Source organism: Limulus polyphemus, unplaced genomic scaffold, assembly GCF_000517525.1.
Source record: "Limulus polyphemus unplaced genomic scaffold, Limulus_polyphemus-2.1.2 Scaffold2131, whole genome shotgun sequence".
Taxonomy (NCBI): domain Eukaryota; kingdom Metazoa; phylum Arthropoda; class Merostomata; order Xiphosura; family Limulidae; genus Limulus; species Limulus polyphemus.
In genome coordinates, this window is record NW_013667741.1 from 96,516 (window position 1) to 102,460 (window position 5,945).

Genomic DNA, 5,945 nt, shown 5'->3' on the forward strand with positions numbered 1-5,945 from the left:
TCATGAAGACGGTAAATATTACTTTATTTACACTTGATTTGCATAATCATTTTATAGTCTTGCTAGAACTGAAAACAAAATATTCAAGAATATTGCACGTGCAACACTTAGAAACTCCTTTCATTAAGCTATGTAGACAGAGCTCACGCACTTCGTGATAGACTATTGGTGATTTGGGGTACTTCTATTAATGCTATCATCACAAAATCACAGATAATATTTTTTATAGTTTCGTTTTTCCTTGCATTGAGACAGATTTGGGATATGAGAGTACAAAAGAACCAAAACATTATGCATTTGGTTTATTATTCATTAATTTCTTGGTGTAACCCAACTTTGTAGTACATTACATCCGAAAGATAAGACGACAGAGCAAGAGACACATGGCGTCAAAGCTCTTAGTTTTACATTCATTATTTACATAATCTAACTCAGCTTTAGAACACCTTACGCCTTAAAGGTAAGCGGATGAAAGAGCAAGAGGCATGTTCCGTCAAAACGGTTGCCTTTATTTTCATTAGTCATATGATCTAACCCAGCTTTAGAGAACATTACGTCGTAAAAATAGGAGGATGAAAGAGTTACATGACGTCAAACTATTGGCTATACTTTCATTAGTCACATGATCTTATCCAGCTTTATAGTACATTAAGTCTTAAAGACGAAGACATTAAAATTGTTGGCTCATGTAACTCAATTTTTAAATAATTGAAGAACTCCAGAATGACTGTTTAATTTAAGTTTTGAGAATTAGGATTGGACTTTGTGGAAAGAGAATAAATATAATAGAATGAGAACTAAATGTTGGGGAGAACACGATACAAGTATTTCTAAAACAGCATTAAACGTTATATTAGTTACTGTAACTTTAATATCAAAAGATGGAGAACAAAAATCAAATTTTGTTAGATTTCACTACTTGGTTCACAAATACTCCTATGAAAGTAGAAATAGAATCGAAGTCTTAAATGAAATGAAACTTCATAGAATTAGAAGTTCAATAAGTTATTGGAGATATGAATGCTAGAACAAGTAATAAACAGGAAGTTATAGAATTAAAGGAAATGTCTATCTTTTAAATGAATTGTATAAGGAAAACAGCTGACTTATTTAGTGATAGAAAAGACGGTAAACAGCTTTGCTAGTGCATTAATTGAGATATGTAGGAATAATGAGTTATACGTTTTTACAGACAGATCACCAGGAGGCAGTAGAGTTGAATTATAGTTTGAAAATAAAAATGTAGTAAATTATGTTATCGATGCAACACGTGTTAATAAAATTATAAATTTTCAAGTGTTGGCTAACAGACCATTTCACTTGAGATTGTAATTTAATATTTTTATATGATAAAAGTAGGATGATTTTGAAGCTGTTTCAAAGTTAAAAGAATTCTACCCATTTAAGTGTATATTAGAATTTCAAAATGAAGAGAACTTTGTGAAAAACTTTGAAAAGGAGTAAAAAATTAATAAACCTCAAAATAATTTACATGTTCCTAACGTGCTCTGGATAACAATAACGGGAAAACGTCATAATAACGTTTTATGGGCAACAAATAACAAAAACATCATAATAATGTGTTATGAACAACAATAATGAAAAAGTAATAAGTACCGATTAATAACATTAGTCTAGATATATGGTTATAACACTTATAAGGGATTATTATTATTAGGGATTCACCAAAATAAGCAGTGATGAGATACTGGAGGATACAATAAGTAGTGGAGAAACCGGTATAGATAATATAGAAACTCTTCTTGGAACTAATAAGCTTTTTATCTTATTTACATGTAGCTACGTATAGAAAAACAGCACGGAGTTACACAGAGAACAGTTTGTACATTTGTTTCTTTACTGGTCCTATACTGTAGGTTTCCAGTAAGAAGAAACATAATAACATTTTGACCACACAACTTGTTCGCCACACGCCATTGCCAATGAGGCATTTCGCTCAATACCAAATATCATCACTTTGAATAGGAATGCAACACACAGTCAAAACTGTTTATATCAGTCAGTTACAATATATCAATTATTATGGTATATAACGCCTCGTGTTGGCGAAGCACAGTTGTCTACCCGAAAAGACGTAACACAAAAATCATATTCAAAGTTTACACAACACAAAATCATAGAGAATTCTCTAAATGATGGAACGTAACACAAAAATCATATTCAAAGTTTACACAACACACAATCATAGAGAATTCTCTAAGTGATGGAATTACATGAAAGTTACTTAATATTGAATTTTCTAAATAGTTACTATTTATAAGTTTATTGCACTGTAATTTACACCTGTGAATTATGCTGTTGTTTCTATAATGTGTTTTTGTTCCTATATTATGTTATTCTTCGTTTGAGGACTATTTAATCAATATTTCACAAGTTTTATTTGATTTGTAACTAATATTTCTATCATATATTTCTATCAACAGGGAACGCTAGTTGTTTACTTTTTTATGCTAAGCACGAGTCTACCATCAGTATGGAGTAGCTGGAGTTACTTCAAGAAACCGCTTTACCCATGGCATATTTCAAGTTTTAATCCAACGGAGAGCTCCTCCTCTTTACATGGTGAAGATTTACCAAGTCATGATTACAGCTCCTTCAATCCAGGTTTTAGTGACGTAAGTTCTTACTCTTTCGGGCAGCCAGCAACACTTGACGATATCCATTCTAGTAGTTTAAACTTGAAATTTGGTTCCCTCTTTCCAAGTTCCGAAGGACAAAGTACTTTTTCTATTTCAAAATCCTACAGTCCTGGAGTTTCATCAGCAGATTTTAATCCTGCAAGCCTTTCATTAGACTATACAGGTTCCAGTGGAGTAGGCGACAGCTTTAAGTCTGGAAGTTATGGAATAGATTCTGATGTTAGTTCAAGTTATCATGAGTTTCAAGCAGACACGGCAAACCTGGATGAAATAGCAGGGGACAGTAAGAAGTTAGATACTTTAGTCGCAGGTCAGGATGGGTATAGTGTGGCTGACAAACAAACAAGTTATGGTCATGATCTAACATATTTAGGCCAGTTTCCGGAAGGTAATGACCAGGAACAGGATAGTTATGGTGCAGATCTGGCTACAGTAGATACATTTAAGACAGACTATGATCTTGGGCAATCCAGTTTTAATAAAAATCTACCTACTTTAGATACATTTAACAGATTTTTACTAAAACTGGATTGCCCAAGATCATAGTCTGTCCCAACTTTAGATACATTTAAAGATGACTATGATCTAGAACAAATAGGTTTGGATCAGACATTAACATCTTCAGCACAAATTGGTAATGAACAAAGTAGTCTTGGTGAAAATTTGGAATCACTAACCATAAATCAGGCAAAGAATAGTCAGAAGCAGATTAGTTTTGACCAAAATTTGGCAACTCAACCCATAAGTAATGATCAGGACCAAGCTGAGGTTGGTAAAAATCAGGCATATATTGCCCAGCTTCAGGCAGGTTATGACAAAAAAATAACAGGTAATCATGAAAATTTTACACCCCTAACTCAGTTTCAAGCTAATAACGATCAACAGGAAACAAGTTATGTTGAAAATCCGGCAACTTTAGCTCAGTTTCAAAATATTAATAATAAAGAACGAACTTTGGCAACTCTAACCGATGTTCAGACGAGCAATAGTCATGAAAAAGCTAGTTATGGTCAAAATTTGGAAGCCTTAACCCAATTTCAAGCAGTCAGTATTCAGGGACCACATCATAATGTTCAGAATCTAGCACCTCTATCCCAAATTCAAGCAGAAAATGATCAGGAACAAATTAGTTTCGATCAAAATCGAGCATCTTTATCTCACCTTCAACTGGAAAATGATCAGAAAGACGATAGTATAGCTGAAAATCTGCCATTTGTACAACAAGATCAGAAAGTTAGTGATCTGGCAAGTTTCGAAGACACTCAAGTAGAATATGCAGCAGGTCAGGAAAATTATGCTCAAAAACTGGCTACTTCAGCCCAGACTCAGATTGAATATGGGCAGAGTCAGTTACAGTCACAAAATACTGAATATGACTTTACCCAGCCTCAGACAGGTATTGAATCAAATAAGTATCCTTCATCAATACTTCACGATTCTGACATTCAATTCAATAAACAGGAAAATCTCGATAAAGCCACCAATTATGAATACTCAGTGACTAATAGCGTTCCCAATAATGTTGTACATTCAAATAACCAGCAGTTTTCTTTTGCACGTAAACCAGTTGAGCAGAGACCAGTATCACTCCCAAATACAGTCTATTCTCAGTCAACCTTGAATACCGACGGGACCAGTCCCTCTACACAAAACGAATATAAACCCTTTCCTAAGTCAGTTCAAAACAGTGAAGTTTATTTTACCGGGATAGGTAATAACGCCAATCCCCAACAGTTTTCTAAAGCCACATCTTTTCCCTTAACAGAAATTAAAGCTAAAGAAACCTTCCAGCTAGGCTATCAAGATGCTAATTCTGCACCAGTACAACAAATCGAAAGTGACCTCTCCATCACACGGGAAGATGCTCCAGTCATTAAACCAATAGATGGTGAAAACAGAATAGCATTAGATAAGACTGTTTATTCTCGCAATGGCGCAAATGCCTTTGAGCAGAAAGACATCAAACCGTTTTCTCAACAATCAATTATATATGTTTCCAAATAGAAAAGGAAATGTATATATTTTCCATAAGCTTCGTAACTTTTGGGGTATATTTTGGACATAAGTATTGTAAAATATCTCAAATGTCTTAAAACGCTTCCCGACATCTTAAAAATATGTGTACAAAAATTAGTGTTAAAGCGAAAATGTATTTTTTCTCTCAGATTTATTCCATATGAAGCGATATTTTGTTCAAGCTAAATTTTCTCTTTTTTTCAGACATGATTGTCAAATGCTTCTTGTATTTACGTTAACAAAATTTCATGAAAGTCATTTTTGAAATGCTTGTTAGAAAAAGAGAAAGTCTGAGCGTTTCTATTTTTAAATATCCTAATTTCGATGTAAGTAATTGTATGTTACCATATATGTACGTTTCGATATATTTCATTTGCTCTAGATATAAAAATAGAAATGAGATATTTAAACTTTTTTATGATAAATTGACAAACGTTTTGAAGAAACAATATCACATACTATAAGTTTAAAAAAAAATTGGAAATTTCGTTTACTCGAACAAATTTTCGTGTGAAAAACTTGAAAACATCAGTTTTTGATGCCCACTAACTGCCTAAATTATAAACACATGTATCAAAATCTTGATTAAAGTTTCGAACAACACATGCTATTTTCTTTGTGTATTTATGTTTACATAGAAGCTTTTAGGTAACAGTTCTTACTGTTTACTTAGATACATATTTACAGAATTATAAAAAATTACAGTTTGAAGCCGTTATCAAGGTCTGAAGAATTAAGTAATTTACACTTATTTATCTTAAATATTTTCATTTCCAATCACAAAGTTCAATACTAATTTACATATTATTGTTTAATAAAGCTGTCACACAGTCTAGTTAAACTGGTTTAAATATAAGCCATGGGCGTTTCAAGGTGAGGCCGTAGAGTGCACTTTGATGGCCACGGAAAATTTAATGAAACGATGAAAAAACTGCAGAGTGTGGCGTTATAATTTTATATTCATAACATATTCCGTTTTCTAATGTGTTCTTCAAGCTGGCATGGATCTTGCTATGGACAACGTACTACTGTTACTTCCTCAGGGCCTTTTTAGGCCTTCATGTGATATTGATTTCCAAAAAAGACACCATGATATTGATATGAGACTTGAAGAAGGCTTCAGTACGGAGATCGCATTAAACAGTCTTTTCCTTTCGCATATGTGATAAGCAATGTATGGAGTGATTATCCACCGCACTATGACAATTTTTATAATGTATTTTGTATTGCAAGGTGAGTATAATCGAATCCTGACGCTTTTAAAGAGTG